A 17,707-nucleotide genomic window follows, 5' to 3' on the forward strand; every position below is an offset into this window, starting at 1 on the left:
ATGAAAGCGTGCCAGGGTAACGGATGATTGCGGCTCAATCTCGACCAGGCGAAAGGGACGAAAGCGGAGAGAAAGCGCGCCGTCTTGCGTCGCGCGCTAGCTACCCGACGTTTCGAGGCACCGGAGGAGAGGGAAGGGAGGCGGTCGGCGTTCTACTCCGGCTGCAACTGCGGATGTGGCGTCTACGCGCAGTCGCGGCGCGACATATTGGGAGTGATCTGCATTAGGGACAGCGTCTAGGTGCGTCGGCGGCTCGTAGCTTTGTGCGTGCTGCGTTTTCCCAGCACTCACTTTGTGTTGAAGCGACCGACAGCACGGAGATGACTTCGCTTGCTGCAGCTGCCGCGTTTGCTCAAGCCAGCGTTTGGACAGCGAGTGTCTGCGGCCATCGAGTATGATGTGCTCATGTTTTATGTGTGCGCTGGCAGCATGCTTGTTAATTTAGTTAGCAAATAAATATACAGAAGCTGTTACGGCCGATAAAAGTACTATCCTTACTTCGTATGGCTGTCTGCTAATTTGCTGTCAGACCGATGCTTCTCCTTTCAGGCTAAAATAACTTTTTTTTTTGATGACTCCACCATAAGACGTATTCTGAAGGGAGCTGATAAACAGGGTTCGTTTACCGTACTATTTCACGCAAAGTACTTGTTTTGTTCTTGGAATATCGTTTGAGTGAGTAGTGGCTAAACTGGTGGTAGCTTACAGGGCACGTTCAATTCTGCACTCATAACACACTATCGAACTATAGTGCCTAGAATATACTGGCTAGTGTGCCGTGCACCCGCTCTTTTCAATGGAGGAGCGTGGCGCCGCCTGCAGTGAATGCCCACGGTGGCCGGCAGAGGTCGCTGCCATATGGGTGGGTGCAGAACGGACAGAAGGCTGGCACCAACTGATGTAGTTTGTGAAAAACATTTAGAAAACAGATTAGCCTGGCGTGCATTCTCTATCACCGTGAATGGTGTTGTCCACGAGATTCCTCACGATAAAACACGCCTGAAACCCTATGCCATACCAACGATATTTCCTGAGTATCCTAAGCATGCACCTTGTGAGTGCCAGGAAAAAGAAAAACAAGAAATAAGGAGCAGTAGTGATTCGAACTGCAGGTTATGTTGCACGAAATATCACTGCCAAAAATTCTTGACCGCAGTGTGCAGGGTTAATTCCTTTGCGTAAGTAAAGCTGAAGCTAGTGCTGACGCTGCTTCATATTGCACTACGCATTTTGATAATGGAGGCCTTGCCTACCTTCGTCAGACCTTGTCAACCGCTGTGAAGGTCATCTAAAATGCTTTTACTGTGTTCCTTAGTAAAAACAAGTTACATGTTGCGAGTCTAGCTGATTTTTCAGGTCAGCTCCGGACACTGCCCTTTCCACAACTAGGGTGCCCAGAGTATGAAAAACCAGCTTTAACAGCAGTTGTAAAGTTCTGTTTTCTTTAGGTTTCGGTTAATGTAGAAGGCATCAACAAAGAGAGAGAAGCGCAAAGGCAACGGCAGAAGCTCCTTAAACTGCGTCTCTGCCACTAGATCTATCTTCTTCATGCATGTGTACATTATCTCATATCTAGTGCTGTCTTGTGCCTGCGTTTGACTGTTGTTACGCTTTAATAAAACTTTTGTTACGCTCCACTAAAATATCTCTTTATTATTTTTGTTCACGTATGTCAGAAATGGAATAAACTTCACGTATTTACCTAGCCCCTTCAGTCACGAATTAAAGCAAAGTGCGGGAAAATTATTCCACATGCTTTTTCGACAAGAGGATGTTCCCAGAATGAAAATAAAGCAAAGAAAAATTTTTTTTTCCTCCTTACTGAATTTTAGCACGCGTACACATATGTGTACATTGTGACAGCCAGTACAAATGAGACAAAGTTGCATTTCGCGTCTGAGGCAAAGCATTTGTTTATTTCGCATAGAAACGTCATTCAAAAAAGGAAACTGAAAGCTCATTTGTTATGGAATGCGTAAAAGCAGTCATTTGTCGCTGAATGACAAAGGAACACGTTGCATTTGCGGCATCGAACTCGCGTCCTTGAATTCCAGCCTTCTAGCTTGCAACGCTGAGCAAAGCTATTATTGCCTGTGTGTGCTGGCCAGTGGTTCATTCCGTCATACCGGACGGCATTTACGGGCCGCGGCTCAGCATTGTGCACCTTCCTTGGGGGCTCCTTCGCATCGTTGCTTGGGCGACCGCGTTTCCTGGCACCATTCTTGTTGCACATTATCAATGCCAAGCCCACATCATTCTGAAATGCCAACAAGTCCAGAATTTTCCTGCGTTGGAAGCAGTTGTCATTTGCGTCAGCCAGGTACTCTTGCCATCCATTCACTAATGAGAATGACGTGAAATGAGAGATGACGCGTACTGGCCACTTCCTTGTTCTTTGCTTTAGTGGGTACAACGACAGCAAAAAATCCATCTTGTCAACTCCGCCCATCGATTCATTGTACTGGCTGATGATTTCAGGCACGGTATGTCGACATGCTTCTTTCATGCCTCACTCCAACGTTTAACATTTGTAGGCTCCCCAACACCCAAGAATGTCGACGCAACATTCACAATGCCATAGTCCTGCCACCTGACAACTGTGACGTCACCACTTTTGGTGACACTGGCATCCATACTGCCGCGTCCTTCTTTTTTAAGGGCCTTCTCCGACTTCAGTGGACATCCTTGCAGCCTATTGCTATGGAGGAGAAGGAAGAAGACGACGAATCTGCTGCTAGTCTGTCTGAGTAGCTCTGCCTACATTTATCGTTATTTTCGTTATTTTCTGCTAGTATTACTGGTCAGAACGGTTCAAGACGTCGGTCGACTCGAAAAGGTACCTTCCGTATCGGAGACCGACGGGTGCTGCGCCACCCGCCGCCTCACAAGGTGCTAGAAGGAACCAAGCTGGCACCGACGAGCACCCCGCCATGACCTCCCAAGGGCTGACTCCGGGTCAGAAACGCCAGCTGGTTTGTACAAGCCAGCCTGACTGCAAACGACAAGACACTGGTGAATCTGAAGACGAGTCAATTATCATCGAGGGCGACAACGTGGCAAACCCTTCAGACCTGGACATGGACGAGGGTGGTTTCCGAATTGTGCGCCATCGTAAAGACAGGGCGGAGGGCATTCCAGTGTTAATCACTGCCACATCTGAAAGAGCTGATCTAAGGCAAGTAAACCCTATTGCCCTGTATTCTGAGCTTGAAACGATCCTCGGTGGAGCACCAGTGAAGAGCCACTTCACAGCACAGGGAGCATTGCTATTAGATGTAGAGACAGAAGGACAAGCCAGCGTCCTTCTAGAGACCAAGAATATCGGCGGCATAGACATATCTGCCCGTGTCCCGCACAGTTATATGAAAAACACGTGCATTGTTAGAGGAGTTCCTAAATGGTACTCGGATAAAGAGCTGCTCACCTACCTGAGACCTCAGGGAGTATTCCATGCAAGAAGAATCACCCATCGGGTCCAAACCTCGTCATCTGAATGGGAGTCAAGGCGCACTAACTCGGTGATTCTCACATTTGCTCCAAATTCTGAACGCCCGGAGAAGATCAACCTTGGTTTTACCAGACACGAGCTTATCGACTACGTGGAGACACCACCACGCTGTTTTAAGTGTCAGCGCTTCGGACATATCGCTAAGTACTGTCGTGGAGAACAGAGGTGCAAGCGCTGTGGAGGACCTCATGACTTTAAGACTTGTGCAACTAAAGACAACTTTGTGTGTGCAAATTGCGGCGGTGACCATCCTGCTAGCTACGGTCGATGTCCTGCGCGGACAGCTGCTCAGCAGAGAAATAAGTTGTTTGTTCTGGGTCCAAAGAGTGCAAGCGCACCATCGAACACGAAGAAGACGCCCAGAGCGCCACAACTAACTGGTTTGGAAACAGAGTACGCATCTCATTTCCCGCGTCTCACACCGATAAACGAAGTTATTGAGCCAACGCAAACGGTCACAGCGGCTGAGAAACCTGTTCGAAAAGAGTCCGAAAAACGCACCTATGCGGCCGCAGTAAACCGACCTCAAGTACCACATGGCAACAGTCAGCAGGAAAACTGCCAGCATGTGATACGCGCCTTGTTCACGGCACTACGTTCCCACGTCGCGAAGATGCCTGCTAGTTCAACGAAGGATATGTTGGAAGCAGTGCTGGCTCTTGAGTCAGTAATACTCTGCCCTACTTCCCCGTACCCTCAGTAACATAATGGCAGCTTCTCGCCAACTTGGTCCATTCCGTCGTCCAAAAGTGCCCTTAATAATGCAATGGAACTGCGCCGGCATTCTACAGCGTCTTTCTGAACTCAGCCTTTTCCTTCGAGACATACCTATACCAATTCTAGCCCTCTCGGAGGCCGGTCTCCCAAATGGAAGGACGATCCCAGGGTACATCAGACATGGAAATCCGAGTATACCATCATTTGCAAACGGAAGTGCGATGATATACATCAGGCGAGAAATACCTCACGTCACCTTACCAGTGCAAGACCTTTGTTCTACCTTCTTGGAAGTCGCCGCTGTGCAAGTGTGTCTAGGAAAACGAACACTCAGTGTGGTGTCGGTGTATATAAGTGCGCGCAGGAAGGTCTCCATGGAGGCGTTCATAAAGGACCTTTGCATTCGTTGCCCCTCTCCTATAATAATCTGTGGCGACTTTAACGCACATCATTCGCTTTTGGGAGATAAGACTGCAGATTACCGAGGCAAGGAACTTGTCGCAGCCACGGATGCTGCTGACTTATGTATCGCGAACGATGGCAAACCAACTTTCTTCAGACCACCAGATTCATGGAGTGCCATAGACCTCGTGATCCATTCTACAGACCTTGTCGTATCGTCAACAACGGCCCCAGACAGGATGGGCAGTGACCACTTTCCGATCTTCACCACCATCACCGGATTTCACACTGCTGGGCGGCAATTCTGTGCTGTGACCCGCTGGGACACATACAGAGAAGCGTTGGATGAATCCCCTGGTGAGCTGTTCGCAGATATGCTGCGGAGCAAAAGAGTGGCTACCTCAATGTTGAAACTGCCAGACCATTTCCCTACTCCTGATTTGAAACTAAAGAACCTCTGCGCAGCGCGTTGGAGAGCGGAACGAAAACTAATGAGAAAAACGGGAAATCCATCAGCGAAAACTGAATACAACAGGATAAACGCTGTCATCCGTCGTCACACAAAAAGCTTAAGACGAGTTCAATGGGCTGCTTTCTGTGAGAGTTTATCGGCGTTTACTCCCATGACAAGGATATGGGGAGTAATGAATAGCCTATCTGGAAAGATTCGCATACACAGGCCATTCGAAGCACTTGCTTTAAAGCAAGGAAAAGATTTGCAAACCCTTGCAGAAGATTTTGCAGACGTATACACATCTGGCAGATCAGCAGGAGTATCGAACCCTCTGTTGTCTGCAGCATTCCATACCATGGATACGCCGTTCACCTTTCGTGAGTTGGATTTGGCGCTTAGCAAATTAAGAAGACGCTGTGCTGTGGGTCCCGATTCGATCAGCAATCAGATGCTGACAAATCTGCCATATGAACGCAAACGAGCCCTTCTGGACATATTTAATCACGTCTGGAGCACAGGAGAGATCCCAGAAGCGTGGAAGACAGCATGGGTGGTGCCAGTGCTCAAGCCCGGAAAGGATCCTGCAAACCTCACCTCATATCGGCCAGCATCGCTAACATCATGCGTATCAAAGTTGATGGAAAGACTAATATGTACGAGGTTAACATGGTATCTTGAGCAAAGAAATAGACTGCCATCATGTATGACCGGATTTCGTCCACGGTTGAGTGCCCAGGACAGTGTCTTGGATCTACTAAGCCATATCGAGCACCATCGCGTAGACGGCCTTTCCACACTCGCCATATTTATGGACGTTGCCAAGGCATACGACTGTGTGCTTCACACAGGCATCATCAACGGACTCCGAGCTATGGGCGTCTCTGGAAATGCTCTTCGATTCGTCCACGAATTTCTGAGTGACCGATGTGTCCAAGTTAAGCTCGGATGTATAATGAGTGACAAACGACGAATTTCCCTCGGCGTCCCACAAGGAAGTGTCCTGTCTCCCTTGCTTTTTAACGTTGCCATGGCCAGCCTCCCAGATGCCCTGAAAGTAGGTCGGACGGCAGTTAAAATGTCCATCTACGCAGATGACATCTGCATTTGGATCTCGGGGTACCAACACAAACGTTTGGCCCGGATAGCCCAGGCCGCAATCTCCACTATCGATCGCCACTTATCGACGCTTGGCCTGTCTTTATCAGCAGAAAAATCTGCCTTCATGCTTTTCCCGGGAGTGAGACGCAAGTCAACACATCTGACGCTGAATATCAGAGGGCATTCACTTCTTCGTGCAACTCATGTTCGATTCCTGGGCGTCACCATCGACAACAAGCTACTTTGGCGTGGTGCGGTCGAAAGTGTTGTGGCTGCATCAGTGCAAAGAATCAACGCACTTCGTCGATTGGCAGGTGTACGTTGGGGAAACAATCCTATATCCATGCTTAAACTGAACGCTGCACTGATAACAAGCCGCATTCTCTATCAGCTCCCTCTGATATCACCGTCATCGAGTCAATTCGAGCGCTTGGAGGCAGTGCACAGAAAGGGACTTCGCTTGGCGATGGGAGTTCCAACGACGGCTTCAAACAAGAAAGTCACTAATGAGGCAGAGTCTCTCCCACTCCGCCTCTTGGCATCTCAGGCCTTGCTGACGCAGATATTACGGCTGGACGAGTCACGCGCAGGCACGGCGCTTCTCCGGCGGCTAAGAGCAAGAACTCGCTCACATTTTCATGCGGCGCTGAACACCTTCCGATTTTTAGGATTGGAATGGCCTAAACAAAGCCGCCTTGACCCGCCATGGTCTTTTCCGGACGTTACCTGCAGCCTTAATGTACCCCACCTACCGACGAAACGCACCATTTCAGCTGCCGAAGCCAAGTTTCATGTGATGAACCACTTGAGCACTGTGTTTCAAAGCCACCTACAAGTATACACAGACGGTTCGGTGTGCGCACAAACAGATAGCTGTGCAGCGGCATTCTGCATACCATCCCTTGATGTGTCATGGTCTGGCCGACTGGATCGTGTAGTTTCCTCTACAACAGTAGAAAGCGCCGCAATCACCGCGGCTTTGCGGAAACTACGGGCCTTTTCTGCACGTGATGTCGTGGTGCTGACGGATTCCAAGTCAGCATTACAAAGATTACATCGGGGCCTACCTCTAGAGAAATTTACAAGGCAGTCTCTGGCACTGATTGACGACCTAACGAGCAAAGGATTTAGCATAAGGTTTCAGTGGATTCCATCACACGTAGGAATTGATGGAAACGAGGAAGCTGACGCCCTTGCACGCCTAGCGCTGACATGTGTCCCAAAAGTGAAAGCTCCAAAACCTTTTCAAAACTCTAAGGGTGCAATCCGCCTTCACTTTAGAGAGATGCACAAGAATCCACACGAACCCTGTGTGACTCATGGATTTACACGCGAACAAGCGACGCTTTTATACCGCATCAGGAGCGACTCCGCGTACACCCCAGCTTGGTTATTCAAGACTGGGCTTCGCGCTTCCCCACTCTGTGCTTTCTGTGGTGACATTGGCGACATCGAACACTTCATTTGGCTATGCCCCCAGTTTGACACAGAAAGAAAAGCGATGGTCGACAAGCTACAAAAAAGCGGTCTTACGCACAGGACCTTTGAGGACGTTGTTTTCCCCGGAGGGCCCGCGGCATTCAGGAAGAGAGCGCAACGACTGCTGATAGCCTTCCTGCAAGACACGGGGCTCACCGACAGCTGGTGACACACCCCGGATCTCAACTCGGAGGAGGATCAGGCGGAACAATTGCCGGCTATGTATGCCAGGCTAACCCCGCCTGCTTCAACATCACCACCACCACCACCACCACCACCACCACCACCTATTGCTATGGATGGTGCCAATAGCCCAAATACCTATTTCCTTCAGTTCTTGAAGCAGTGTTATCGAAGTGAAATAGTTATCAAAATAACATTTGAAGTTACGCAGTTTTGGGAGGTGCTGAGTCACCCTAATCACAATGGAGCCACCAAGCCCTAGGTGCTTGTGCTCCACTGAGGTGCCGGTACCTTTTCCCTGGTAAAACTCGACGTCATGCGCGACACCACTGGAGCTGCAACGAACAAACACTTTCACACCTTCAGGGTTGGGTTTGTTACAGACAAATTGCTTCGCAACGACTCTCCCTGTAAAGGGGATCATTTGCTCATCGATGCTGTTTTTTTCAGTAGGAGGCAGTTCAAGGCATCTCTTCCTGACAGCATCAAGGAGCGGTCGCACTTTCCAAACTTGTCAGTTCCAGTGTGATCTGGGTCTGGCTCAGTGACATGTAGTGCAGAACGGAGCCTGAAAAATCTGTTCACGCTCATTGCTCCCGACACACTTGCAGTTTGCGTTGCAGGACTCCAGTACATCCTGACGCGTGGGAATTTCAGTGTTCCCATTATCAATAACATTCCAAAGAACGTTTTTATTTCTTCTGGTGTTGTTCCAAGGATGGCTCCTGAAGTCTGAAGCGCGTAGATGTTCGTGCAACGTGCAATCTCTTCAAACAGTTCTTCTGTAATGTACCTGAAGAAGTACTCACACGGTTCAATCACAACACTGACATCACGGCCTGCAGAATGAAATGTGGCGTCGGGCGGCTCAAATTCCGCACTGGTCCAAACAGCTTTCCTCTTTTGTCGGCCGGCGTCTTTTTGTTGCTCATCATGGTCTAGCAGAGGATCAAGACGCTCAGCTGCTCCGGAAGGACCAGCTTCATTGTCTGTGACGGCCGCCTGCCAAACAAAATTTATTTTATAATTGCCCAGGGAAACACGACAGAATCACAATCGCGGTCATTCCGCCACTCACAGATTGATTGGGATGCCCTTCTTCTTCCTCGTCGTCAGAAAGTCCGATATCCGACGTGTTCCCATCGTCAATTCTGGACAGCAGTCTTTCTGCCTAGTCATCATCGAGTCTTCTTCGTTGTCTTCCATGATTTCTCAAGTCTGAAATGCGGAAACACCAAACGTTCTATCAGTAAAAACCTCAAGTACAAGATACGCCATCTTTCGGTTTGTGCCGATAGCGGCACGCCGTACACAATTGTGTACGCTGAAGTTTGAGCTGGATTTTCTAGCGCGGTAATGCAGCTCTAATAGATTTCACGGTTTCTACGTGTTCCTTGTGTCTTTACGAGCATAAAAAACCGCGCAGGTGCCTCCCAATAGCAATATAAATCCAGAAACCTTTGGTTTGGTAAATCACTTACCAGCGTTCCCGTGGAATGTGGCGGCGTCCATCTTGGAAGTGGCTGTTTGCGACTTCATTTCTCGATTGCAACGACAGATGGCGCCAGTAGTTTTGCCCAGTGCCCATACAAACCTACACAAACGTCTGTCGCGCGGGAAATTTGAACTCCAAGAGAGGAAAAAAATCCGCAAAATCGCGTACACAAACGTGTACGCCGTGACTCAAGGGGCTAGCATAAAGATGCATAGTACACAGAACACCGCAGTTCCTTTTACAGGCTAATTTATTTACTCAATATCATACCCTCGGGGCCCAGTGGGCATTAGGAGGGGATGGGTACATGGTTTATAAACAATCAAAAACATTCAAACCTATGAGAACAGTAAAATAAATAGGCAGAAACAGCAGCAAATAAAAAGAAAGAACAGCGAAATTTGAGTCATTTCAAAAGATGATCGGATAGAACGGCCTTGAATGGTTATGCATTAATACAACATTAATAGAACAGTAGCGTAACCTTAAAATTCTGTGACTTTATTAGAAACAAAGTGCTATCTAAAGCTTACGCTTAAAAAAAATGATGCTGCCGTCATCACTTGAATAAAAAACAAGTGTCTTACATATTGCCTCAGAGACACGAAGGCGAACGCTCTGTAAAGCCTACTGTAATCTACGCTAATGTTCCTTCATCCCCTCTAATCCACCTTAATCCAATCACTAATTAATAATTAAATTTGCTAATCATTAATCATCTCTTATACACAGCTGGACATGCTTTGGTTCGCTTCTGGCCTTCCTTGGATCGTGTGATATGTTCTGCTCCTCACAACACGACATTGAAACATAGAGATTTAAGGCTACTGCCTTAAAATTACGTTTTCTTTTCGCCAGCATAGAAATCCATGAGGTTCCCCGTCGAAGCCGAGCTGGATAGCACAAGCTTTTCACGCAAGCGACAAGCGCTAAAGAAGCCTGTTGTAATCAAAACAAACCCTAATAGTAATCAGCTGCCCAAATTTGAACTGCGGCCTCGCTACAGCTTAACAAAAAGAAAAAGCGCAGCAGCCCGCTTACCGATGCGGTGGAAACAAGGCGCGTTACGAAGACCGGATGGTGCCGCGGCACCCACCTGCACTGCAGCGCTCCTAGCGGCTGCGGACGGCACACTAGCCAGTACATTAATAGTCGAACAATCAGAACTCCCCAACAGTAGTTTTCAGTGCGGTAGCAATATAGGCGGGCCTCACTGAATTTTCAAGCATCCGTGTAACCGCAAACGTGAGCCCCTCTCGAAGGCAGTGCAGTGTTACACAACTTCTTGAAGTGGTAGCTGTCACGAGATTACCATTCGAGCAACTGGCGCGTGGCGCACTAAACGCGGCTGTCGCCCGAGAGAAGCACGCATGCGATCCTAACCCAACAGTGATAGTGTTGGGCTGCTATGCTGGACGAGATAGGCAAGATCTCATCGTCGGACAAGCATTTGTCAAGCCGAAAGGTTTAAGTGGCTCATATCGCGTATGGTGCGGAAAACGCAGTCTGCGGTATAGAAAGTCATGTGACCTCGCCTCGGGCACACACGCGCTAGTTCCACTGTTCGCGTCTTTTTCGTCATCTCCTTCCACAGCTGGCTACGATGCCGCTCACCATGCCACAAAAAGGCACATTAAAGTAGCGTTAATTTAGGCACTTGAACCCACGACCTTTGGTACTATGGCTAAGGCAATTAGTGTGCAGCTAATTAATATATAGTTAAGCTTCGCGAACTCGATACTTGTGTTAATTAGGGCGAAGTTATTTCAGGCACGGGAAATTAAGGTTGGGTCAGCTAAGGCACTTAACCCACGAGCTGTGTTGGTTGAAAAGAAGTAACATCTCATTCGAATGAGAATGTCAAGCAATTAAATAACTGCATCCTGAGCACGCAGGCTCTCGCCTTGACCCTTTTTGGCCTATGCTAAAGTGACTGTCAGTTTTTATAGGTACACTACACCTGCTTTGGAAGTATGGTGAATTCCACTGCTAAATATGGAGCGTGCACATACATCGGCTTTCTTCTTTTTCTTTTTTTTTGCTCTGTGGCAGGAACATCCCAGTCCACAGGTCGGTCTAGAGTAAGTTTGCGTTTTCCATTGGCAGATTTGGATCAACCCGCTCTGTGACGAAGCGCGCCTTTCGATTCGTCGTGCAGAGGCGGATTTCATCAGAACTGCGACGACGCTTTGCCGTCAATTATGGATGCATGGCCTGCTTGATTTCACTCTTTCAGCTGAAAGCTGAAGCGCGAGCTCAATATGGAGGGCGGATATTGGCAGTGTCCAGGTGTTTTATTCTCAATATGCATGGCGGCTGCACGGCCGCCATTATCTGCCATATTGATTCTCTCATTGGTTGTCAAGAGGTCCCGTGTTTTGCAATTTGCCTCTGGAAGCGGATGTTTAGCAAAATGCAATTTTGCGTTTTGATCAAGATGAAATGTGACATGGAGCTACAAATTTGATCTCCTAGTGCTTTGTTCTGGTCCTTGGCTGGTATTTTGCGATGTTAGCACTTCGTAAAATAAAGCGAGTGGTAGTGTGCACAAGTCTGTTCGAACGATCTGCAATCTCACGAAAATGTGGGAGCGATATAAGATAGCCACCATGTCAGCTTGCTCATTGGCTGAAGGAATATTCTGTGAGGAGCGTTAGAAGGAGGGCCACTTCGTAAACGTCAGTTTGACGTTGCGTGGGTTGCCATTGCAGACATCTGCTGTTGTAATTTGCGGTGCGACGAGCCGCACGATTTAGGCTTATGAGTGGCCATATGCAATCCCGGCCGAGATGCATGCGTATCGCCACATTTTCCGTGTCATTTGGGGCCATGAAATTATTTCGTTCATAACGCCTGCTCAAACATTTGCATCGGTCTCGAGTGGTGCTGGCACTGGTGTTTTCGGCCTACATTTTAAAGGATCGCGTTTACGTGAAATAATATTGTTTGAAGATTACAGACCTCCTGTGACATCTTGCACTTTTCACTTCTGGTTCTGTATTCTAATCCAGAATAATGACTTTTCACAACATCGGGGGTTGTGACAATGGAGATTTTGTACGAAAAATAACTGTATGGAAGGCAACACCCTCATGTTTTCCGACGTAGTGCGAGTAAGCAGCGAGATGAACAGAAAGATGCCAGCGCCGGCGCTAGCGTCGCACATGCAGCTATCTGTGGCGCGCGCAACGCAATCTGTGATATTCCGCCGCTTCTCAGCCAGCCGAATCCGACGGAGTGATTGCGTTTCGCGAGACCGCAATAACGGGGCCTTCAACGAGCGCTCATCACCATTCAGCGGTTCGCGTATGCTGCAAGGTCGATCCGAATAAGTCAAGAAGCTTCGGGCAAAGGCGGTTCAGTACAAATTGTCACCGACATCAGCAAGAGTGGTTATGGAAGCAGCGATTGAAGCATGGCTCTGTTTGGAGGGAACAAACATATGCAAGCGAGACACAGTTAGATTCAATCAAAGAAAAAAAATTCCTGGTGAATCTTATATATTTGTGACGAGTTAAAAAATACAAGTTTATTTAATTTTATTATTATAAATAAATACATTTCTTTTCAGCGCCCATCGTTACAGGCACGAGGTCGCGGGATCGAATCCCGGCCACGGCGGCCGTATGTCGGTGGGGACCAAATGCGAAAACACCCGTGTACTTTGATTTAGGAGCCTGTTAAGAACCCTAGGTGGTGAAAATTTCCGGAGTCCTCCACTACGTTGTGCCTCATAATCAGAAAGTGGTTCTGGCACGTGAAATCCCATAATTTATTCTTTTTTATTCGTTACAGGGGGCGGTGACGCCGCTATCACTGGCAATGCAATGCACCTCTTGAAATGTGCAGAAAGGCGCGCTCGTACAGTTGACCTCTTGAAAGACGCCCCCCTCATACGTTGTGCCTTTATGCTTGTCAAAGTTTGTCTGAATTTGGTGACGCGGATAGATTCAGCCCTTTTTAATCTGTTCAGTCAAAAGTAGTGAGTTACGAGAGCCAGATAATTGTGTAGTTGTTTTCGTGCGACAGCGTTGGCCGACGGGTTTGGCAACCGATGATAAGATCAGCAATCTACACCTAAAGCTTTCGTCCGCCTCCAAAGAAAGTATGTTCTGTGCACGGGTGCGATTTCGACAACCGTACGGCTGGCCTTTTCCTGCATAGCCTTTCCGCGCTGAAAGCTGGAAACGCCCATCAAGTTGAAAGATGGGGCATTTGAATATATAGCTCTAAAGGCAGACCAACAAAACAAATTTCGCGCCTTCGAAAACAAAATGACATCACTCCTGTTTTTAACGGATATGACGTCACATTATTTCTTCTTCCGCCGGAAGTGTTCCCTCCACATATAGATGGCGCTAAGCCCCGTCAACCGCCGAGGAACCGCCATGTTTTGAACGTATGGGCTCCTATGGAAGCTTCGCTACCAGGTGTTTCACCTTGTATGCACATCTTGTATGCACATCTTGTATGCACATCTTTGCTTCGTGTTGTCGACAAATTCGACTTCACCCTGCCATCTGCTAGCCGCCTGGTTAGCTCAGATGGTAGAGCGGCTGCCCCGGAAAGGCGGTGGTCCCGGGTTCGAGTCCCGGACCAGGACGAATTTTTCTTCAACTATGAGGCCTTTCTTTCGAGGAACCCGTATAGGTTTCCTTTGTAGCAATTGCTACGAACGGGTAGATGTGTGATTTTCCCTTTATTCATTACTTCTCTCCACCTTGCGGGTTTCCGCAGAACTGCTACGTCAAACCTTGTATGTTGTATCAAGGTATAAAATAAGCACGTTTAACCTACATACGATGGCTCAATGCGTTTCTCGGCAACACGCATCCTGCCAATTGAAGCAGACGATAGAAGCGAGAGAATTTTTCGACAGAATAATTGTATGCGTTTAGGTCTCTGCTATGCGATGGCAGTTATATGGACACTGCAGGCTCATTTCTGCCGCCACCGTGAGGTTCCCTATTGCCGGCGAGCTCCACCACAGGAAAAGCTGGCGCCATTGTAGGCGTGACGTGGCATGAGGGACCACGTGGACACAGTGGCCGCGTCCGCTGCTTCGGAAGCGCCGAAGCGAGCAGAAAAAGAAAGTTTAAAGTCACACCTGCGCTGCGGTTATGATTAAGTGCTGATGCTTTACAGCCTTGGGTGTTTGCTTGACAACATTTTAAAGTACTATAATAGGTAGTGGCTGCCTTTGGACGCGTGCAGCATGGTAGGCTACTGCTCGGTGACGCAGTGCCGGACATAGGCAACGGAGCCCGGTGTCAGCCTTATTCACAAGTAGCCGCAGGGCAAGGAGCTGCGTGAAGCTTGACTGGCGAAACTTAGAACCGGCAGACAGCCATCGGCTACAACTCGGGTATGCAGCAAGCACAGACGGGAGGAACATTTCTGCTACGGCGCCGGGACTTGGCGATGTTCGGTGAGTAGCAGAAAGCGCGCACTGAGACGCTCGCCCACGCCCGGCTGCCCGGCTAATGTCATCAATGTTTGGTCTATGAACTTGTTCATGCTAGATACAGACAAGTTCACTGGAATGAAAAGGGAGCGATAAGACGCACATTAAAAAAACGGATGACATATGTTCATGTTTGTGTTATGAAATAATGCACTGGATTACGAAAAACAAGACCGATAAACATACAGTGCGACGCAACTTGAGAAATGATATTGATATGTCCAAGAATTTAGAAGACAGAAAAAGATTGAATCGTCCCGACGGCACATCACAGTCGCCGTAGCTTGGCGTCGATGTCTCCATAACGGGATTACTTTTTAACAGTTCTGATAGCGTCCACGCAACAATGGTTGCTAGTGTACTGTCAAATGTTCATATGGTGCGGCCTAAAGCTCACGGCATGGTGCAAAAACGCGCTCACAGCGAAAGCAAAGCATGGTGCGCAGATACACATGCAGACGCGCAGTAGGTCGCCGCGAACCCGTGCGATCACTGCATTGAGGCTTCATTCTGTTATGCCCCATTCTGTCATGCCCCCCCCCCATACATACAGCCCACTTTAAGAACATATTTTACGCAGTTTACTCTCCGCGTTTGCCTACCTTTCACGCAAGACGCCGGTTCGGGAGACTCCATCGCGGCGACCGCGCGCAGTGGCGTTCACTGTACGTATTCCGTAAAGAGATAGCGTCTGTAAACGATTCTGTGCGTTCAGTTTGCCCAAGATTATTGTATCTACAGCCAAAAACTTCCCTCGTTTTGTGAGTACCTATATAAATGTACAGGAGGGCGGCCGCGTGGTGTTTTTATTGAGCGCCGTAAGCGAAACCTATGAGGAGCGCGCCGCGTGATCCCTCATACTACGCAAGGGAGGCGCTTCCGACAGATGGCGACTCCGTACCTGCTCGCCCCCAATAGGCGACAAAATCCTAGGCGCGTGCCGTATATGCTGTATGCGCGGGAGAAAATCTGCAAATGTGATCCTACGATCGTGGCTCAATTTCACGCACGCAAGGAAGGAAAGCAAAGAGGTAGCGCGGCATCTTCCACCGCGGGAAGGCTGTTGGGAGAAGGTAAGAAGGGGTCTGCGTTCTACTACGGGGCGCCAGGCTCTGGGGGGAGGGTAGGGAGCGGGGGCACGTTCTACTACTGGTGGCCGCGTAGCGCCCGCCCGCCCAAGCTGCAGCGCCCGCCCGGGCTGCTGCAGCTTGAAAGTCACCTGCGGCGGGGACAGAGTCCGTCATGCGCTGTGTTTTGGCCGCTTAGTTCGCGTTGATGCGAGAGGCAGCAAGAACATAAATTCGCTTGCTGCTGCTGCCACACCTCCTCACCCCAGCGTTTTTACAACGAGTTTCCGCAGTCATCGAGTTAGATGTGTTCATGTTTTCTTGTGCACGCGTGACACAGCGCTTGTTAATTTAGTTAGTATGCCTATGCTTACATGTGGACACGGCAGATAAAACTACAATTTTTACTTCCAATAGCTGTCAAGTCGCCTTTCGGGCGAAACTGCGACTTTTATTTTTCTGAAGATGAAAACTCTACTTATCTATTAAGAAGAGTAGGTTCATAGCCTTCATTTCAGTTGTTTAGGCAAAAGGTGAAGTTTTCGTCACATTATGAAAGAAAATCGGCGCCAGCCGCACCATTGACGTGGCGATTACGTCACACCTCGAAGCAAATGGCAGAATGACCAGAATAGAGCCCGAGGCCCCGGTAAAGACATGCGCTTCTTGTCAATGCCATTCGTGCCCTTTCTATCATGCGACGATAACACGCGTGATGTCATTACGATGTTCAAATGTGTGGGAGCCAGAAACACCAGACAGCGAAACCAAAGCATAAGCTTGACTATCTGCTTGCGGTGCCAAACTTCTGGTATCGCTATTAAACTGCCGCAGACTCATCGCGGCTCAAAAGCGGGCCGGACATGAGCTGCGAGACGGCCAATAGCTGATGCGAATGACATGAAAGAGCCTTTGGTAGACTTTAGAATCTTTGTGTTCACGTGCTTCGACGCGAAGTTGCAACAGGTAGACGAAGATGTTGCGCACTTGGGCGACAGAGTGGCGCGTTGGCTAGAGCGAGCCACTCAGACAACTGTTCTAGACCAAACTGCTAATTTATTTCAGAGTTACACGAGGAAGTAGTCCAACAACTACCACTCGTATTGCTACAAAGGTGGTACAGTAACTTCGGCTTATAGGCAAGACAGCGCTTCTAGCGAATCCCGACGGACAAAAAAGCGCATTTTTCAACAAGCGCCCCTCACGATTTCCACCCAAAACGCAATCAGTACACCTTCTCTTCACGTCTGTACTCTATACATCTTTATTATTTCTTTTAATATAGCGGCAATAGATAGCTTGGCTGTGCTCTCCACTCCCATGCATTTTCGTTTTCAGCGACCTGTTTCCCGTGTGAACATATAAGTAGATCACTGGACTGATGTACAAAACTTGGTGTTATTGCTTACTGACTGTTTTAGTGACTTAAGTGCCGCAGTTTGTGAAAAATTTGTTAAAGTGTGTGTGTGCACGCGCACACACACACAGAAAAACTCGGGCGATCGCAGGTTACACCCAGCCTTTTGCTAAGCGGTGTTGCTGACTACTAGCACGTACGAACGGCGCCGTAAACTTGGTTTCAGAGACAGCATGCGCATACGTACGCAGCGCAATTGCAATGTATAATTTACGCAAGAAGCCTTTAATTAATCATTACCGTGTAGCCGCCGAAGCACGAAGGCGAGCTTTCTGATTCTCTTATTTTACAGCCAAACTGTCCGCCCCTAGGCTGTCGGGATTTTTCGCGGCATCAACATCACGAAAAAAAAAAAACTTCAGTCATTGAAGCGAGAAGTGCGTACATTATTTGGTATCACGGATACAAGATACAGCATGACGT

The 17,707-nt window shown here is 48.5% G+C and overlaps 1 long non-coding RNA gene across 1 annotated transcript; it reads right to left on the minus strand.

Annotated features, from left to right (window-relative positions):
• Positions 1 to 8,505: 8,505 nt before the first annotated feature.
• On the minus strand, positions 8,506 to 10,564 carry LOC139050892 (uncharacterized). The gene is made up of 4 exons (XR_011509118.1): positions 10,378 to 10,564; positions 9,323 to 9,447; positions 8,920 to 9,059; positions 8,506 to 8,843 (listed from the first exon to the last, which is right to left on the minus strand). It is a non-coding gene; the product is annotated as an uncharacterized lncRNA (long non-coding RNA).
• Between the last annotated feature and the right edge of the window lie 7,143 nt (positions 10,565 to 17,707).

Source organism: Dermacentor albipictus, chromosome 10 (genome assembly GCF_038994185.2).
Source record: "Dermacentor albipictus isolate Rhodes 1998 colony chromosome 10, USDA_Dalb.pri_finalv2, whole genome shotgun sequence".
Classification (NCBI taxonomy): domain Eukaryota; kingdom Metazoa; phylum Arthropoda; class Arachnida; order Ixodida; family Ixodidae; genus Dermacentor; species Dermacentor albipictus.